The sequence below is a fragment of the Oncorhynchus mykiss genome, chromosome 27 (assembly GCF_013265735.2).
Source record: "Oncorhynchus mykiss isolate Arlee chromosome 27, USDA_OmykA_1.1, whole genome shotgun sequence".
In the NCBI taxonomy this organism is placed as follows: domain Eukaryota; kingdom Metazoa; phylum Chordata; class Actinopteri; order Salmoniformes; family Salmonidae; genus Oncorhynchus; species Oncorhynchus mykiss.
The window spans coordinates 9,954,086-9,975,464 of NC_048591.1; the positions used below are offsets into that span (position 1 = coordinate 9,954,086).

The following is a 21,379-nucleotide window of genomic DNA, read 5'->3' on the forward strand; positions in this document are numbered from 1 at the left end:
GGAGACGGGGTATTTACAATGAAGGGGTCGCAAGGAAAGAGTGGGGGCCATGGACCTGGGGGAGGAGACACATTTATGTGTGTGTGCCGTGAGAGGGAGAGGTGGGATTGATGACACATGGAAAACCTTCCCAAGAGACAGTGTGGTCCTGAGTCACCTGAAAGACAAATGAACACATTCACAGCCACTCACAACCACAATATACACACTGGCACACAGAAATAAAATCACATAACCACACAAACCCACAATATACATACCTGCACATGGGAATAAAATCCCAGCTGCCTCAAGGAAAACCAAAGGGCTCCCCAATATAAGAGGAGAGGCGAGGAGGAGAAACAGGAGAGGAGAAAGAGGAAAGGAGAAAGAGGAAAGGAGAAAGAGGAAAGGAGAAAGAAGAGAGGGGAAAGATGAAAGGGGAAAGACGAAAGGAGAAAGAGGAGAGGAGAAAGAAGAGAGGAGAAAGATGAAAGAAGAGGAGAAAGAAGAGAGGGGAAAGACGAAAGGGGAAAGAGGAGAGGAGAAAGAAGAGAGGAGAAAGAAGAGAGGGGAAAGAAGAGAGGGGAAAGACGAAAGGAGAAGTTGAGAAAGAGGAGAGGAGAAAGAAGAGAGGAGGAGAAAGAGGAGAGGAGAAAGACGAAAGGAGAAAGAGGAGAGGGGAAAGACGAAAGGAGAAGTTGAGAAAGAGGAGAGGAGAAAGAAGAGAGGAGGAGAAAGAGGAGAGGAGAAAGACGAAAGGAGAAAGAGGAGAGGGGAAAGACGAAAGGAGAAAGAAGAGAGGGGAAAGACGAAAGGAGAAGTTGAGAAAGATGAGAGGAGAAAGAAGAGAGGAGGAGAAAGAGGAGAGGAGAAAGACGAAAGGAGAAAGAGGAGAGGGGAAAGACGAAAGGAGAAAGAAGAGAGGGGAAAGACGAAAGAGGAGAGAAGAAGTTGAGAAAGAGGAGAGGAGAAAGAAGAGAGGAGGAGAAACAGAAGAAACAGGAGAGGAGTAAGAAGAGAGGAGAAAGAAGGAGAAAGAAGAGGAGAAAAAGGAGAGGAGAAAAAGGAGAGGAGAGGAGAAAAAGGAGAGGAGAGAAGAAAGACGAGAGGAGAGGAGAAAGAGGAGAGGAGAAAAGGAGAGGACAGGAGAAAGAGGAGAAATGGGGAGGACGGGAGATAGAGGAGAGGAGAAAGAGGAGAGGAGAAAGAAGAGAGGAGAAAGAAGAGAGGAGAAAGAAGAGAGGAGAAAGAAGAGAGGAGAAAGAAGAGAGGAGAAAGAGGAGCTGAGAGGAGAAAGAGGAGAGGAGGGGAGAAAGAGGAGAGGAGAAAGAGGAGAGGAGAAAAATGTCTCTCTCCACACTCTCTCTTTCCCTCTCTTGTCTCTTTCCCTCTCTTGCCTTTTGAAATGCTTCCAGGGTCTTGTTCCTCCACAGGCCACTAAGTGAGTTGTGAGGTCCGTAATATTGTGGTATCCCGTTCTCTCACTGTCGCCGCTAAATTTTGAGCAGCGTAGAGGCTGCTCTTCTCAGAGGAATATGGTAGCTCTTTCTCTGCCCCAGCCAAATGCTCTATAATTATTGTTAATTTAGGATGTAGAGAGTCCTAAAAAGTGACCGTCAAATCAGAGCCGTGTGTGTCTGCTTCAAAGGACATAAGACCAAAATACAGATCACCATATCTTGCCATTCAAAGACATATACTTTCATCATATGCAGGCAAACCCACATAGACCAATAAGACATACGCATACTTCTGTTTCCATACATCACTGAATTTATACATATCTAGAGGCCAAACTAAGAGTACATTGTTGTGTGCAGGTTTCTGACTGTGCTGTATAATCATATGTGCATTGCTGGTGTTTGCTGGCTGTGCCTTTGCTTCTGCTGGGGGACCCAGTTGCACAGAGCTGGGAAGCTCATCAGTCCAAACTCCTCCAAATTCCTGGAGCTGGAGACCTGTGCTGCAGGAGGATACGGGGATTACGCCTATTCCCTCTGAGCATTTGGGGGAAGGGGCTCACACTCCTGAAGTTAGGGAGTCAGGGGGAACGAAGACAGGACAAGTTGCTGAAAGAGAGGGGGCTGTTTTCTATTTCAAAATGGCTGGAACTGGGCTGAGGAAGGAACGGAATGCCAGCTTTCAAAGCAAACAGGACTTATCTGCATGTAAGCTCCAGACTGCAGGGGCCTAAAAACTCAGGGCAGAGAGGGAGGGTTTGGGACGCTTCCTGTTGCTCCGTTCAAATTCCATGACCAATTCCTATTCCCATTCTTCCCTTTGATATGGTCCAAATAGCCAAACAATACCCTTTCTCCCCTAAGACTCCGGCTTCAGCCCAGCTCCCAAGATGATGTGTACGATCGCGCTACATGGCCATGTTCAAAATAAGTAAGAGACAGGAAAAACACAGTTCACTGCGTGTTTTCATAGATGTTTTGCTGTGAGAGAGGAATTATTAAGATTGCCACACCAAAGGCCTTGCCTGTCAAGTGTTTGCCACTTGACTCAAAAGCTCATCTCGTCCGGACTGTGTTGGACGAGAGAATAATGATGAATTACGCTTTTGGAAAGCGTCCAACGAAGATCTTCAGAAGGCTTGTCAAAGAAGACAAGTAACTCTATTCCAGTTCAGTTCAGTGCCAGTGAATAATCTGTGTTTGCTATTGAATAGGTGCATATGCACACAACATGTTTGCAGGGGATGACTTGTCCGTTTATATTGGCAGTGAGTGACATTGAAGGAGGGATGTTCTTTGAAAATTGCTCCAACCAGTTGATCCCTGCTAAAGACCTGGCTGATATGAATTTATCCACCTTGACTATACAGTTGAAGTCAGAAGTTTACATACACTTACGTTGAAGTCATTAAAACTCGTTTTTCAACCACTCCACAAGTTTCTTGTTAACAAGCTATAGTTTTGGCAAGTCAGTTAGGACATTTACTTTGTGCTTGACACAAGTCATTTTTCCAACAATTGTTTACAGACAGATTATTTCACTTATAATTCACTGTATCACAATTCCAGTGGGTCAGAAGTTTACATACACTAAATTGACTGTGCCTTTAAACAGCTTGGAAAATTCCAGAAAATTAATTCATGGCTTTAGAAGCTTCTGATGGGCTAATTGACATCATTTGAGTCAATTGGAGGTGTACCTGTGGATGTATTTCAAGGCCTACCTTCAAACTCAGTGCCTCTTTGCTTGACATCATGGGAAAATCAAAAGAAATCAGCCAAGACCTCAGAACAAAAATTGTTGACCTCCACTGTCACAATCGTGTGGAGAGACGCAGTGTGATTGGAGTTCCACATCTTTATTAAGTGAAACTTAAAACAAACCTAGAAACAAACAATGACGATGCAGTACTGAGGTGCAACATGCACTCTCTCAAAAAACAATATCCCACAAAGCAGGTGGGAACAGAGAACCCTTAAGTATGATCTCCAATTAGAGACAAGGAAAGTCAGCTGCCACTAATTGGGAACCATACCAAGAGCACCAACATAGAAATATATAACCTAGAACACCCCCTAGTCACGCCCTGACCTATTACACCATAGAGAACCAGGGGCTCTCCCGTCCAGATCCTGGATCCGGCCATGACGCGGGTTGAACGCCGTGCCTGGACTGTGCACCGGCGCAGAGTAAGGCTCCGGCCTTGTAGCGGGACTGGACGCCGTGCCTGGACTGGGCACCTGCGCAAAGGAGGGCTCCGGCCATGGAGCAGGACTGGACACCGTGCCTGGACTGGCCACCGGTGCATAGGAAGGCACCCGCCATGGAGCGGGACTAGACACCGGGCCTGGACTGGCCACCGGCACAGAGGAAGGCTCCTGCCCTGGAGCGGGACTGGAAGCCGGGCCTGGACACCGGCGCAAAGGAGGGCTCCGGCCATGGAGCTGGGTTGGACACCGTGCCTGGACTGGGCACCGGCGCAGAGTAAGGCTCCGGCCTTGGAGCGGGACTGGACACCGTGCCTGGACTGGGCACCGGCGCAAAGGAGGGCTCCGGCCATGGAGCAGGACTGGACACTGTGCCTGGACTGGCCACCGGCGCAGAGGAAGACTCCCGCCATGGAGCTGGGCTGGACGCCGTGCCTGGACTGTCCACCGGCGCAGAGGAAGGTTCCTGCCCTGGAGCTGGACTGGACGTTGTGCCTGGACTGGGCACTGGCGCAGAAGAAGGCTCCCGCCATGAAGCAGGACTGGACGCCGTGCCTGGACTGGGCACCGGCGCAAAGGAAGGCTCCTGCCCTGGAGCGGGACTGGACGCCGTGCCTGGACATTCCGGACTGTGGACCGTTGCTGGAGATTCCGGACTGGGAACCGTCGCCGGAAGCTCTGGACTGTGAATGCGCACTGGAGGCCTAATGAGTAGAGCCGGTACAGGTGACACCGGACTGGTGACACGCACATCAGAGTGAGTGCGGGGAGCAGGCACAGGACGTACTGGACTGGGGAGGCGCACTGGAGGCCTGATACGTGGGGCCGAAACAGGTTGCACCGGACTGGTGACACGCACTTCAGGGCGAGTGAGAGGAAGAGACACAAGACGTACTGGACTGGGGAGACGCACTGGAGGCCAGATGCGTGAAACCAGTGCAGATGGCACCAGACTGGTGTCACGCTCTTCAGCACGCCTGTGCTGCAGCATTCTCATCGCTACCACCTCTCTCTGGAATTTTTCATCAAATTCCTCCTCCGACTCACAAACAGGCTCTGTTACTCTCCACTGCCCAGAAAATCTTGGGGTTTTTGTGGCCGTGGTCCCCGGCGTCGTCGCTGTCCTTCCTGCGACCTCAGCGACTCCTGCCAAGGAAGGGTCTCGTGTCCTCCCATGATCTCCTCCCAGGTCCAACTTACTTTCCCCATCGTTGCACGCTGCTTGGTCCTTCTTTGGTGGGATATTCTGTCACGATCGTGTGGAGAGACGCACCAAGGCGCAGCGTGATTGGAGTTCCACATCTTTATTAAGTGAAACTTAAAACAAACCAAGAAACAAACAATGACCGTGCAGTACTGAGGTGCAACATGCACTCTCTCAAAAAAACAATATCCCACAAAGCAGGTGGGAACAGGGAACCCTTAAGTATGATCTCCAATTAGAGACAACAAAAAGTCAGCTGCCTCGAATTGGGAACCATACCAAGAGCACCAACATAGAAATATATAACCTAGAACACCCCATAGTCATGCCTTGACCTACTACACCATAGAGAACCAAGGGCTCTCTGTGGTCAGGGCGTGACATCCACAAGTCTGGTTCATCCTTGGGAGCAATTTCCAAATGGCTGAAGGTACCACGTTCATCTGTACAAACAATAGTACGTAAGTATATAAACACCATAGGACCACGCAGCCGTCATACCGCTCAGGAAGGAAACACGTTCTGTCTCCTAGAGATGAACGTACTTTGGTGTGAAAAGGGCAAAGCAATCCCAGAACAACAGCAAAGGACCTTGTGAAGATGCTGTAGAAAACAGGTACAAAAGTATCTATATCAACAGTAAAACAAGTCCTATATCGACATAACCTGAAAGGCCGCTCAACAAGGAAGAAGCCACTGCTCCAAAACCGCCATAAAAAAAGCCAGACTACGGTTTTCAATTGCATATGGGGACAAAGATAATACATTTTGGAGAAATATCCTCTGGTCTGATGAAACAAAAATAGAACTGTTTGGCCATAATGACCATTTGGAGGAAAAAGGGGGACGCTTGCAAGCCGAAGAACACCATCCCAACCGTGAAGCACGGGGTTGTGGGGGTTTTGCTGCAGAAGGGACTGGTGCACTTCACAAAATAGATGGCATCATGAGGTAGGAAAATTCTGTGGATATAGTGATGCATCATCTCAAGACATCAGTCAGGAAGTTAAAGGGTTGAAAATGGTTCTTCCAAATTGACAATGACCCCAAGCATACCCCCAAAGTTGTGGCAAATGGCTTAAGGACAACAGTCAAGGTATTGGAGTGACCATAACAAAGCCCTGACCTCAATCCTATAGAAAATTTGTGGTCAGAACTGAAAAAGCCGACAAACCTGACTCAGTTACACCAGCTCTGTCAGGAGGAATGGGCCAACATTCACCCAATTTATTGTGGGACAGTTGTGGAAGGCTACCCGAAACATCTGACCCAAGTTAAACAATTTAAAGGCAATGCTACCAAATACTAATTGAGTCTATGTAAACTCCTGACCCACTGGTAATGTGATGAAAGAAATAAAAGCTGAAATAAATCATTCTCTCTACTATTATTCTGACATTTCACATGCTTAAAATAAAGTGGTGATCCTAACTGACCTAAAACAGGGAATTTTATCTAGGATTAAATGTCAGGAATTGTGAAAAGTTTAAATATATTTGGCTAAGGTGTATTTAAACTTCCGGCTTCAACTGTAAATATACCCAGGGATGACTGTGATTGTTTCAGATTAAACTATTACTACACAAATACAATCGTCACTCTCTTTTTCTGCCATGATCTCTCCCATGACTAATATGCTGTTAAGGGCGAAGAGAGGGAATGGGGAGGGGTGCTCAATTAGGAATTAGAATACTAGAACGGCCATGAACCTTCTTATGATGGTCCATAGGTCAGCCATGTTGGTCAGGGAGTTGGTCAACCATGGTTTGCCAGTGCTGCTATAAGATATTGTGTAAAACAATGAATGTGAATACAATTTCTGCACTGTATGTGTGTTAGCTAGACTGACAGTTTTAGAGGAATGATACATTTTTCAAATCAACTGCCAATATGCCAACATTCTATTTTAACAATGCAGTCAATCTCCACAGCCATACAATGGCTCAATTCAGTTGAGGACTTAGAAAAGCACAAACAACGTGCCCAAAACACGGAACATAGACAGGTGTCTGGCGCGTAACAAAAAAAACAATAGACAAAATACACGTAACACATACAATCTTACACAAAGACACGATGGGGAACAGAGGAATACATACATGTAGATTGATTGGGGAATGAAAACCAGGTGTGCAGGGAACAAGACAAAACAAATGGATACATGAAAAACTGAGCAGCGATGGCTAGAAAGCCGGTGACGTCGACCGCCGAACGCAGCCCGAACAAGGGGAGGACAGGTAGAAATGTGTCCAACACCCACTGAAGTAGCAGGCAAGTTTACTAGATAGCTACAGTTTACTAGATAGATAGCTATGCATCACAAAAGCCTCTACTGCAATTCATTTGCAATGAGACTGGTTTTGGATTTCTCCCTGAACAAGATGGCTGACATTTTTGCCCCGTTATATTATGACACAGCCCCTCTAGTAATTTAAGAGAATCTTTACGGCTTTAATTAAGATCATAAGGGATACTGAGATGTTTTATTTGTCCACTCTGGATAGATTACTTTCCAGCTGATTTGCTGGAGAACTTCATGTTGTTTGAGCAAGAAGGGCCCTCCTGAGCTACTTTAAGGAACATGCTTTTCAGTCCAGGACTATAGGCTTAATCTATAGTCCAGGAAACCAGACCAAAAGTCTGCAATGAAAACATTGCTTCAGCATCTCTGAGTGAGATCTTGGACATTCCCTTGCATGCAGTACTGTAGGCTACATTGCGGTTTTGGCAAGAGGGCCGGGACAGGCTTTCAAAACCGGCAAATAAATACTCTATTAAACACTTTAAATTGTGGTGAAGATTATGGTGAATAACTACAGAAATGTTACTGTGGCCAAATAAATCATTTTTGATTCAACTGTGGGTTTTTGATCACGTCTCTGCGTACTCATTAGAATATGCTATCAATGACTCAACGCGGCCGCAAAATGATCAGTCACATTCATTCGTTTTGTTTGACAGGCTCAGAAAGTTTGTTATTATTACACCAGTAAATCGTTTATATGATCAGTAATACATATACGGCATTGTCTGTGTCTTATCTACTATACAAAGGCTATCCCCATTCACTTTGTGGCAGACAAACACGTGCCATTATCAATATGAAACAATACGCCTACATAGCTTAAAGTATGTAGATTGAGAGGATAGAGTATGCACATAGCTATTAATAACATTTATATAAAACAGAGAAACAAAAAACATAAACATGTTTTTATCATAGGTTTGTCCAGGGGTGTTAATCATGCGACGTTGTCATTCAGTGAGGTGAAACGAAATAAATCACTTGGCATTATCATCTAATAATACATTATTATAGAGAGCATAAACTTACCTTTACAGGTGTGTTGAGAGGAGACATGAAAACATATGCTGCTGTGCTGTTGTCTTGATCAGTGTTCCTCTTCCCACCGCACTCCGATAAACTAATTTGACTCAACCTGTGCCTTGTCACTCTACTATGTTGTTGATTTATCACACAGTCCGGACGCTTTGGGGTGGATAACGCCTTTCTCTCACAGGAAAACAGTTTGATTTCGGTGTCTTCGGCACACAAGACCCCCCAAAAACGAGAAATTAAACCCCGCTTTCAATTCTTGGTCTTCCCCCTTCTTGGCACAAGCCTCGCCTGTTGCTTGACGCCAGGAACCATCCCATTTGGCTTGATTCACTATTTCACCTGATCGATCATCGTCACAAAGTAACGGTTTCACATCATGCGAGCGTTCGCAATTGTATGACAATCCTGGGAAAATGTGACACATCAATGCAGCTCTAGGTCTTCCCAACGTATATCACCCAGCACTTGATAAAAGTGCCCCCAGAGTCCGAGGAAAATACCGATTTCCCACCGCCTCTGAAAACTCATGCACGTATATGGTTTTCCTTTTCTTTCCTCCTTGAAAAGGCGTCGCGAACGTCTCTGATTACCAGTACTACATTACACATACACTATTAGTATTATAGTGTCTAACAGTAGGCCTGTGTGAATAATCGCGGTAATTAAGGGTGCTGAGCCCTGATACATCACAATACACAAATCATTCATATAAAAAGATATATATTGAAAAAAATCCCCCCACAAAATTAGTGCACTAGGGCTTTATTACTCCTGTATGAACGGAGAAAAATACTCAGGCGCAAAAAAAATGGAGACATTTATGTGTCAGAATTTTGTGATATTATCTCAAATTGTTGAGATACACAAGTCAACATTTTCAGATAGAAAGTTGAAATTGCGAGGCACATAAGTCTAAATGTTAAGGTACTACGTCAACATTATTAGATAGTATGTAAACATCCTGTCAGTAGATCATACAGATATGTTTCTTTAATTTGTAACCTTGTGTGGCGATTTCAGAGGTGGCATCCCAGAGTGGTGGTGGGGGGGAGGGGGTTTGTTTTTCTGTGGTGTGGCCAAGAGATTTTCCTGATCTGGTAGGCTAACCTAACCAGGTAAAACTCTGGGCCTTGGTTGAAGGGTATGACATAGTAATACATCTGCTGTAAGACATTTTTAGAATGTAATGTTTCAATATAATAGGTTATTTATAATATAATATGTGTATTTGTTTAAATTGGATAGCTGTTAGCTTTTGCAGCAGCTACTCTTGCAGGGGGTCCACAAGGAAACATAACACATGACAAGTAACAGAACACTGATACACTGATAGACAGAGGTTTTCCAATCAGGTCATTTTTTCTAATCAGGTCCTGGAAGAACTCCTGGCTATTCAAGCCCATTCCGCCCGCGAAAACAAAAAAAAGAATCAATACTGTCTCAAAAAGTCAAGATACTATCGAAAAATCTTGAGATGCTATCTACATTTTTTTTTTTAGATACTAACTCAACATTTCCAGAAACTATCTCAACATGTCCAGATGCTGACAAAAAATGTGCGATATTAAGTTGACATTTTTAGACACTAACTTAACATTTCAAAATACTAACTTGAAATGTTGAGATAATAGAACATGCATATAGGATATGTTTCTATATTTGTAGCATTATGTGGTGATTTCTATCTATCCATGTTGCAGAGATTGGCACAGCAGGGCCACCGGCAAACGTGTGGCAAGCTGGCATTTGCGCCAACAATTCTGATTCGGTTTATTAAAAAATATTGACAGAAAAGCGTTGAAAAGAGGGAAAGTACTGTTGTTTAGGCTGGCTAGACTAACTGCCAATCAAAGAATTGTTAATTGAATGACTGTTAGCGACTATTTTTACTCTCAATAGTAAGTTGAGGCCCGACTGTAAATAAACACTATATACAGTATATACTGAATAAAAATTTAAACACAACATGCAACAATTTCAAAGATTTTACTGAGTTACATTTCATATAAGGAAATCAGTTAATTGAAATAAATTCATTAGGCCCTTAACTATAAAAATATGAACGCAACATGTAAAGTGTTGGTCCCATGTTTCATGAGATGAAGTAAACGATCCAAGAAATGTTCCATAAGCACAAAAAGCTTATTCTCTCACATTTTTAGCACAAATGTGTTTACATCCCTGTTAGTGAGCATTTTGCCTTTGCCAAGATAATCCACCCACCTGACAAGTATGGAATATCAAGAAGCTGATTAAACAGCATGATCATTACACAGGTGAACTTTGTGCTGTGGACAATAAAAGGTCATTCTAAAATGTGCAGTGCCACAGATGTCACATGTTTTGAGGGAGCAGGCTGACTGCATGATTGTCCAACAGAGCTGTTACCAGAAAATGTAATGTTCATTCCTCTACCATAAGCCACCTCCAATGTCGTTTTAGAGAATCTACCCCTGAAACACATAAAAGCCTATAGTAGCAAAATCGCCCTAATACGGTGTGAGTCAGTCACGGTTCAGACATAGCAACATAAGCTAGGTGAAACGATGTGAGTCCTCACTCATAGCCTGGGGTTCCCATAGTCAACTGATGTACTCTGACATCTGGACAGGTGTTTAATTACCAACAACACAGAAGGTTGTCTTGGACACGTTAGGAAACCATTTGTGGGTTCACCTAGTAAAAATGATAGTGTGGCCTTGGCCTATAGAAATAGTACAGTTCATTCCATTGAATTAATTTGACTACGGTCACTATAGGAGCATTTAACATTAAGTTGCTCTTATAGCCTACCTGTACTTACACAGTAGTAACATCAGTCACAGTTTTGTATTTACTTACTCTGTCATTTTACTGTACTTGTCTTTACTCCTTTATAATAGAGTGGTGACCAATTAACAGCTGTGTAAAAAAAAATAGAAATCTGATGAAAATGTATTGTTAATCATATGAGCTTTTCATTCTACATGAGAATTTTAACACATTTGAAATTCCCACATAGCTTAAATTGCCTCATATCCCTAAATTGCCATGATTTTTTCCAAACAATAGAGTGCAGTTTTGCAGCACAACCCAGAATTTTGGGGGGATTTACAAATATTCATTCCCACACCTGAGGTCTGCTCTATAGTGCTGGTGAAGGATCTTGCTCAAGTGTACAGAAGCCACACATTCTGAGACATAAGTTTGTTTGGTATCCAGAGCCAAGCCACTGTTGTTGTGTGTGCACATGCACAGAACTACACGCTCATTGGAATGCTTTAAAGATCTCCAATGTGTCCCGTTCTGACCTTAGTTCTTTTGTTATGTCTTTGTTTTAGTATGGTCAGGGCGTGAGTTGTGTGGGTTGTCTATGTTCTTTTTTCTATGATTTGGGATATCTGTGTTTGGCCTGGTATGGTTCTCAATCAGAGGCAGCTGTCAATCGTTGTCCCTGATTGAGAACCATACTTAGGTAGCCCGGTTTCATCCTTTGAGTTGTGGGTGATTATTTTCTGTTATGTGTATGTCACCTTTCAGAACTGTTTCGTTTCGTTTCTCCTTTTGCTATTTTGTTTAGTGTTCTCGGTTTAATAAATATATGATGAACACTTACCACGCTGCGCTTTGGTCCTCACCTCATTCCAACGACCAACGTTACACAATGGAACGTTGTGATACAAAAGACCCACGTTTTTAGAGGTCCATATTTGCACACTCTGTCGTACTGTACACTGTATGCGCTTAGACACTCAAGCACATTCTGTCATGCACAACTGAACACAAACACGTGCAATGGCCCAGAGACCCACTAAGCATAATGAGAGTGTGGGGAGAAAGGGTCGAGGAGGGGAAGTGTAAGATATTCCAAAGGCACATCTGACTTCAACACAAACAAACAGCATCCCTGCTTTGAAAAGGATCAGACTGACCAGGAGTTTACCAGTCTGCATGGGCACAAGGTTTATTTTGGGAAGATAAAGAGAAATGTCATGTTTGCTCCGTTCATGTGAGTCTTTGGTGCCACAGATGAGACATTTTTGAGTCCCATTTTCTCTGCTAACATTCCATTCAAATGAGGAGCCAGTAACACATTGGAGTGGATACCCATGCCAGGAGTCGCGGAATGTCAAATGATTACAGTGCTTTGTCAATAAAATAAGCACAGCTCAAACTACTGTAGTTCCACATGATGACCATATTCTGTGCTCCTTGATCTGTTATGTCATCAAATACCATCTTTGATTTACTATTGCAATACCAATAATCCTATACTTTTTCATTGATAATAATCACACACTGCAGCCATGTGGAACCGTTTCCCATATCATTACTGTTGAAGGCCCAGCAGGTCACATTGACGCATCCGACCCAGTCTGACTCTGACGACCAGACGGAATTTGCAGCAGACAGCTAAAAACTAAGTGATTCCACAGAACATTCTGGAGTTCAGATATATCTGATATGTAATGCCATCCCATGACGCTCCACTCCAGTGAATCTTGGGTAGAAACAGGAAGCTAGCAGGAAGCTGGGCCAGAGGCGGTCTTCAGATGTCTGATGGGTGACTGGCGCTTTAACCATGTAGAGGCTTTCAAGCCCAATAGTCAAAACTATCCCGAGAATCCTGCATTCCATTCTAGGTCCGGAGAGGGAAGCCAAACAGAAGTCGTAATATGGTTTAGCATTGTTTCAACGACTGACCTGCTTGCGCTGAAGCTGCTGAATAGCTGATCAAGGAGGAAAGAGGGTAGGAGAATTGTACAGGACAGGCGTTGAAGGAGAGGAAAGGCTAGATATTTCACCATGCAGCGATACTACTCTAACAGGTCCATATGGTCTTAGATATAGCTTTTTAATATGCACCTCAAAGTACAGAGCGAGATCTAAATGAACAGCAGGAATGGTGATTAAAGAGAGGAATCTCTGGCCCCCGGAGTTAGAATATCATTCATTCCACTATGTTGAAATATCACAGGACTACAGCCAGCGTCTCTGCAGCCAGCCTTGCCAAACGTAAACCACCAGCCGCAGAGTGGAGGGGAAAAAACACACGCTTCATCTCCACCACAGCTGAAAGTGCTTGACTGGAGCAAGCCTGTAGATTAGGCCCGGGGCCCAGCCAAAGCCACACGCATCCCAATGACCTACATATACACTGCGGTGGTTTTTAGCCCCTGCTTGGCCCTGTGAGCCTTGTTACCACTAGCAGCTAGCACTGTCCGGGCCCAGAGGAGAGCAGGCTCATGTTACTCTTAATTACCCTTGCCTGGTCATTGGCATTGACCCGTAGCTGTTCAACTGCACAGAGCTCCATCTGCACTATGATGTGTGACTGAGTGGCAGCCCTCAGGTGACTACTGTACCCAGAGGTTTACACAGACACACCCGCTTTCGCAGCACAGGTCAGCTCTCAGCCTGGGAAGCCAGGGATTGGCCCTTTGACTAATCACCCTGTCAGACACCTGCCGTGGGAAACCAGTCATCACGTCAGACTTGTAGCAACAGCCGAGGTGTGACAGTTTGGCTGGAGTAATAAGGTGAGTGAGCTGCTGGAAGGGTTTTTGGATTTTAAAATGGCAGCTGAACATCCCTGAGGAGGGATTGCATAGGTTACCTGGATGAGTCCGAGCACGTGCTAGGGAACACACACAGCTGCCAGTCACTAGCTCTAGGCCTGTTTCAGTGGAGGAAATTACAGGCCTCCGACAGAGGCTGTAGTTAGGCCGATATTTTGAGAAGTATGGGGGAACAGTGTCAGTGGAAGCGGCCATGTAATTTTGTCCTCTGCTGTTTGTCATTTCAAGAACAAGTGACGTAACAATTCAGATGTGGCTGTTCTTGTTACTTAACATTACCGGTGTCCAAATTCCTATCCCTCTGAACAACATTTTTCTCAAGATGGAAGTTAAAAAAACTGATAAGTTTTTTCATTGTCCTCTGATGTAATGAATGCTATCTAGGAGAACATGTTCCTTCAACAACTAGCTTACCAAGCACGTAAAATAATTAGTGTCATGTTTCACATTAGAATCTCCAGAGCAGATAAGAACAAGCAGTAATCATTTTATTCAGAGAGAACTCTGGGTCTTGGAAAAAACTTTACCATGTGTTTTTTTTTTTTAAGTAACCCCTCCCCTTTCCCTACGCTGAAAAACAATAAAGGTTCTTAAATGGTTCTTCCTCGGCTCTTAAGGTTCCTTGGAGATCTCTTACCTGATAAGGAAAACTCCACTCAAAAAACAATATTTTGGTCATTTTTGTCATTAGTTCACTGTTGATACAGTCCCAAAATGTTTTGCGTGTCAGCAGTCAAGTTTTAAAGATATTGGACTTTCAAGAAGCAAAGTGTCAACAGCCACATCGTCATGATGATTCAATATGCAGTTGTGTAAAAGAAGCTCAGTGTTGGTGTTAATAACCAGAATTGAACCAAAAGCTAGCCCATCATTATCATATTTCTCAGCATGCACTATCGCAGGTTGATTTTTTAGAATTTTTAGTTTTTGATACATATGTTCTTGCGTGTATTTTGACGGACTAATTAGTCTTGTACATTTTTCTAAACTATTCCAAGCTGTTACCTGGACTTATTGCACCCGCTATTGAAATGGTTGTTCCAGTTTAGATATTTAAGACGTTCTCATATGTTATTTTTCCCGACCCTGACAGTCATTTCGAATGCAGGTTGGGTGAATAAAAATTTCTAATGTTGGATATCCACACTTTGGCTGAATAGGAATTACACATCATTTTGCGAGCCAGCATAATGTGACTTCCAAGCCTGATGTTGCCTGTAAACGATGAGTTTCAGGTCACTGTGCTAGGCTAAAACCAGGCCCCCAAAAGAAGGCCTTATGAAAAAATGTATTGTATAGTCTTAAATAATAACATTTTAATGACACCCTTATTCACCTAGGATCTCACTTGGCGAAAGTCACAGAACTGAAAATGACTGCAACAAACATGTCTCTGTTACTAGCAAACACAGTATTAGGTGGCACTGTTAACTCTAAAATTCACTCAAAATGCACCCTGGGATATATGCAAATAAGGCTTAAAACCCTTTAGCAGGACTATTCAATTCCAGTCCTGGAGAGCTGAAATGTTTCTCATTTTGGATTTTTGTATGGTTCTTCAAAGCACCATAACATTTATGGCTCTTCAGATACCCTAAAATGGTTCCCAATGGCATCGCTCTCAATTATCTTTTTTGGTTCCACCTTGATTTCTAAGAGTGTAATGCACACATGGGCTTTCACAGTTTCAGCTTTTGTGTGGCTCATACTGTAGCGTTGACACTATATTTTGACAATGAGCACGGTAACCAACACAGGGCCCATCGACCCCAGGCCTGAGCATGCAGTGACCAGACCAACAACAGGAAAAGGTTGTAGCCTTTGGCCAAGAAAACAGTCCCCCAACTTCCTGCCCCGTGCATCTTGAGACTAGAAGACGATGCTCACCGTCCAGCAGTGGGTTGGCAAGGACCCCAAAGTTCAGCAAAATGACCCCTTTGCCCTCCCTTTCACCCATTGCTATGACAACGGGGGCATAAGAAGTGCATTGCCAATTGTGTTCTATTGCCACAGCTGGTGGCAGTTACAGTGTTTGCACCCCTGTCCTTATACCCCCCCTCTCTCCTCTACCTCAAGACCCTCACACTCTTAAATGGTGTCTGAAAATGTTGGAGTTGAGGTGCGCCATGGGGGGGGGGATTGTATCACCCCACATGGGATCCAAACCTTAATGAGGATAAATCTACACATTAGCAACAGGGCCAAGACACACTACACTGACACACTTTAAAAAATAACTCCCCAAACAGTTGTGGCCATTAGTCTACAAAGGGAAGAGTTACATAAGTGGACCTGGTGGAGTTGTACTAATTGTCTGTAATCTAGTCCCTGAGGTCTTATTGGTGGGGGCAGCTGTGCAGAGCCATATGATTACTGACCACCCATAAAGTGTGGATCAGGAAGAGCTTCTAAGGAAAGCCTCTCTGACATGAGCATTCACAGCTACTTGAACCCCATGTACAGTGCATTCGGATAGCATTCCCTTGACATTTTCCACATTTTGTTACGTTACAGCCTTATTCTAAAATGGATTAAATAAATACAATTTCTGATCAATCTACACACAAAAGCAAAAACAGGTTTTTAGAAATGTTTGCAAATGTATGTAAAAAAAATAATGAAATACCTTATTTCCATAATTTTCAGAACCTTTGCTATGAGACTCAAAATTGAGCTCAGGTCAAAATAAAATAAAATAAAATATGTTATTGGTCACATACACATGGTTAGCAGATGTTAATGCGAGTGTAGCAAAATGCTTGTGCTTCTAGTTCCGACAGTGCAGTAATATCTAACAAGTAATCTAACAATTCCACAACAACTATCAAATCAAATCAAATTTATTTATATAGCCCTTCGTACATCAGCTGATATCTCAAAGTGCTGTACATAAACCCAGCCTAAAACCCCAAACAGCAAGCAATGCAGGTGTAGAAGCACGGTGGCTAGGAAAAACTCCCTAGAAAGGCCAAAACCTAGGAAGAAACCTAGAGAGGAACCACTACCTAATACACACAAATCTAAAGGGATGGAATAAGAATATGTACATATGAATATATGGATGAGCGATGGCCGAGCGGCATAGGCAAGAAGCAATAGATGGTATAAGATACAGTTTATACATATGAGATGAGTAATGTAAGATATGTAAACATAATTAGAGTGGCGTTATTTAAAGTGACTAATGATCCATTTATTAAAGTGACTAATGATTTCAAGTCTGTATGTAGGCAGCAGCCTCTCTATGTTAGTGATGGCTGTTTAACAATCTGATGGCCTTGAGATAGAAGCTGTTTTTCAGTCTCTCGGTCCGAGCTTGATGCACCTGTACCGCACTACCCTCTGGAGAGCCTTGCGGTTGAGGGCGGTGCAGTTGCTGTACCAGGCGGTGATACAGTCCGACAGGATGCTCTCAATTGTGCATCTGTAGTTTGTCAGGGTTTTAGGTGACAAGCCATATTTTTTCAGCCTCCTGAGGTTGAAGAGGCACTGTTGCGTCTTCTTCACCACACTGTCTGTGTGGGTGGACCTTTTCAGTTTGAACATTGTAAGAAATAATACATAATCCTGTTTAATACATAATGCCTAATCATGTTTTCATTGATCATCCTTGAGATTTTTCTACAACTTGATTGGAGTCCATCTGTGGTAAATTAAATTGATTGGACATGATTTGGAAAGGCACACACCTGTCTTACATAAGGTCCCACAGTTGACAGTGCATGTCAGAGCATAAACCAAGCCATGACGTTGAAGGAATTGTCCATAGAGCCCCCGAGACAGGATTGTGTCGAGGCACTGATCTGAAATGGAAGTTATGAACCACCAAGACTCTTCCTAGAGCTGTCCGCCCTGGCCAAACTGAGCAATCGGGGGAGAAGGACCTTGGTCAGACAGGTGACTAAGAACCTGATGGTCACTCTGACAGAGCTCCAGAGTTCCTCTGTGGAGATGAGAGAACCTTCCAGAAGGACAATCATCTCTGCAGCACTCCACCAACCAGGCCTTTATGGTAGAGTGGCCAGATGGAAGACACTCTTCAGTAAAAGGCACATGACAACCCGCTTGGGTTTTCTAAAAGGCACCTAAAGACTCTCAGACCACGAGAGTCCAGATTCTCTGGTCTGATGTAACCAAGATTTAAGTCTTTGGCCTGAATGTCAAGCGTCACGTCTGGAGGAAACCTGGCACCATCCCTACGGTAAAGCGTCATGCTGTGGGGATGTTTTTCAGTGGCAAGGACTGGGAGACTAGTCAGGATCGATGGAAAGATGAATGGAGTAAAGTACAGAGAGATCCTTGATGAAAACCTGCTCCAGAGCACTCGGGACCACAGACTGGGGCGAAGGTTCACCTTCCAACAGGACCATGACACTAAGCACACAGCCAAAACAACGCAGGAGTGGCTTCAGGACAAGTCTCTGAATGTCCTTGAATGGCCCAGCCAGAGCCCGGACTTGAACCCGATCGAACATCTCTGGAGAGACCTGAAAAGAGCTGTGCAGCGACGTTCCCCATCCAACATGACAGAGCTTGAGAGGATCTGCAGAGAAGAGTGGGAGAAACTCTCCAAATACAGGTGTGCCAAGCTTGTAGCGTCATAGGGAGGGCGGTGTGGGGTAGAGGTTAGGGGGAAGAGATGAACAGCCTCCACCCCATACCCCATACACACTGTCACATCCTCTAGCATGAGGCTGGAGAGAGCAGGGGAGAGGGAAGAGAGGAAGGAGGGGAAGGAATTGGGGAGAGCGATGGAGAAGGAGTGAACAGATTTGAGATAGGGGGAGAAAGATTGTGAGACTAAGCGAAAAACAAAGAGATGGAAAGATAGCGACAGACAGATTAGTTTATCAAGATGGCTTAACTGTGTCTCCAAACTATTTTGCACATCATCACTTCCCTTTGTCTCTCAGTTCCGTATTATTAGAACAAACATTAAGATGTGTACTTTATAGGGTCTCTTTGGGGAAAAGAGAGGGCTGTGGTAGAACATTCTAACTGTGTCTAATTTGGCAGATGACATCACCCTCTGATGTCATACTAGGACGAATAAGAACCCAATGCTTTGATTACTACTCTCACCATGCAGGGATCCTGGCTCCAGTTCACCAGATATGGGAACATTGGGATGAAGAAAGAGAGAGAGAGAGAGAAAGGGAGGCCGACAGAGATAGAATCTCGCGACAGATGTTGGAGTCTGGGAGAACAAGACGGTCTGCAGTCATGGTTGCTAATCGCTGAGACAGCAATAACCCATCAGACAATAGGAGAGCTCCTATTATTATATATCCAAAGCGACTAACAGTCATGCATGCAAACATTATTTGTTTGGGTGGCCCACAGCGGGAATCAAACCCACGATCGTGGCATTGCATGCGCCATGCTCTACCTATCAGGTTTGAAGTCAAGACCCAGATGCAGACAACATTGAATAAACAACAGTTTAATAAACCAACAGGGGCAGGCGATAGACAGGTCAAGGACAGGCAGAGGTCAATGATCCAGAGGTGGGGCAAAGTTACAGGACGGCAGGCAGGCAGGCAGGCTCAGGGGCAGGCAGAGTAGTCAGGCAGGCGGGCTCAGAGTCAGGACAGGCAAAGGTCAAAACCAGGAGGGCGAGAAAGAGAGAGACTGGGGGAAAAACAGGAGCTGAGAAAACGCAGGTTGACTTGAACAAACAAGACGAACTGGCACAGACAGACAGAAAACACAGGTATAAATACACAGGGGATAATGGGGAAGATGGGTGACACCTGGGGGGGGTGGAGACAAGCACAAGGACAGGTGAAACAGACCAGGGTGTGACACTACCACAGAGGAGAACATGTGACTACCTACATCATGATAGGGAAAGGGTTAAAAGACCCAGAGGAGGTCAGGGAAAGGGACATGTGTTTTCATGATGTGGTGAATACACACTAATTGAATATAGCAGGCTCCCCTAACGGAAGGCGGGCCCTCGATTTAAGCCCCCCTAAGTGGCAGACATTCCCTAACTGTTTGTCACCCTCTTTCCTGGTACTGGCATATACTACGCGTGTATGTTTCTCTCTGGGGGGGCTGGAAAAAAAGTTTTGTCCACGCTGCAGACGGCTATATCGGTCCGCTAATACAGGACATTTAAAGGCCCAGTGCACTACTTTTGTGAAAAATAAATTTAAAAAAAATGTATATATATTTTTTCATTTCATTACGATTTTAAGGGGGTGCAGCACCCCTACTTCCTGCAGCTATGTATCTGTGTGTACGTGTTTCTGTCTCTGTATGTGTGTGAGTGTGAGCGTGCGTACCTTTGTGTGACTGGATCAGGTGAAGTGGCATTTGCTGCATAAGCACGGTTCCTGTTCACACTGTAGAAATAGTAGGGTACGAGTTGGTTAGGGTGTGTGTGTGTGTGTGTGTGTGTCTGAATGACTGTTTACAACACCGTCTATTAATCAATTGTTTTTATAGAGCCCTTCTTACATCAGCTGATGTCACAAAGTGCTGTACAGAAACCCAGCCTAAAACCCCAAACAGCAAGCAATGCAGGTGTAGAAGCACAGTGGGCTAGGAAAAACTCCCTAAAAAGGCCGGAACCTAGGAAGAAACCTAGAGAGGAACCATGCTATGAGGGGTGGCCAGTACCTTCTGGCCGTGCCGGGTGGAGATTATAACAGAACATGGCCAAGATGTTCAAATGTTCATAGATGACCAGCAGGGTCAAATAATAATAATCACAGTGGTTGTAGAGGGGGCAACAGTTCAGCACCTCAGGAGTAAATGTCAGTTGGCTTTTCATAGCCAATCATTCAGAGTATCTCTACCGCTCCTGCTGTCTCTAGAGAGTTGAAAACAGCAGGTCTGAGACAAGCTAGCACATCCAGTGAAGAGGCCAGGGTTCCATAGCCGCAGGCAGAACAGTTGAAACTGGAGCAGCAGCACGACCAGGTGGACTGGGGACAGCAAGGAGTCATCATGCCAGGTAGTCCTTTGGCATGGCTCTAAGGCTCAGGTCCTCCGAGAGAAAGAAAGAGAGAAAAGAGAGAGAGAATTAGAGAGAGCATACTTAAATTCACACAGGACACTGGATAAGAAAGGAGAAATACTCCAGATATAACAGACTGACCCTAGCCTCCCGACACATAAACAGCATAAATACTGGAGCATAAATACTGGAGGCTGAGACAGGAGGGGTCGGGAGACAATGTGGCCCTGTCCAATTATACCCACGAACAGGACCAAACAGGCAGGTTATAATCCCACCCACCTTGCCAAAGCACAGCTCCCACACCACTAGAGGGATATTTTCAACCACCAACTTACTATCCTGAGACAAGGCCGAGTATAGCCCATGAAGATCTCCCCCACGGCACGAACCCAAGGGGGGCGCCAACCCAGACAGGAAGATCACGTCAGTGACTCAACCCACTCAAGTGACGCACCCCTCCTAGGGACGGCATGGAAGAGCACCAGTAAGCCAGTGACTCAGCCCCTGTAATAGGGTTTGAGGCAGAGAATCCCAGTGAAGAGAGGAGAACCGGCCAGGCAGAGACAGCAAGGGCGGTTCGTTGCTCCAGTGCCTTTCCGTTCACCTTCACACTCCTGGGCCAGACTACACTCAATCATAGGACCTACTGAAGAGATG

The 21,379-nt window shown here is 44.6% G+C and overlaps 1 protein-coding gene across 3 annotated transcripts in view; it reads right to left on the reverse strand.

Annotated features, from left to right (window-relative positions):
• The window catches only part of LOC110507505 (nascent polypeptide-associated complex subunit alpha, muscle-specific form), a 59,003-nt gene extending 50,267 nt beyond the window's left edge, over positions 1–8,736 (reverse strand). For all 3 annotated transcript variants that reach the window (XM_021587536.2, XM_036964710.1, XM_036964709.1), the window contains exon 1: positions 8,189–8,736. The gene's annotated coding sequence lies outside the window, so the exon portion shown is untranslated. The remainder of the gene's footprint in view (positions 1–8,188) is intronic.
• Between the last annotated feature and the right edge of the window lie 12,643 nt (positions 8,737–21,379).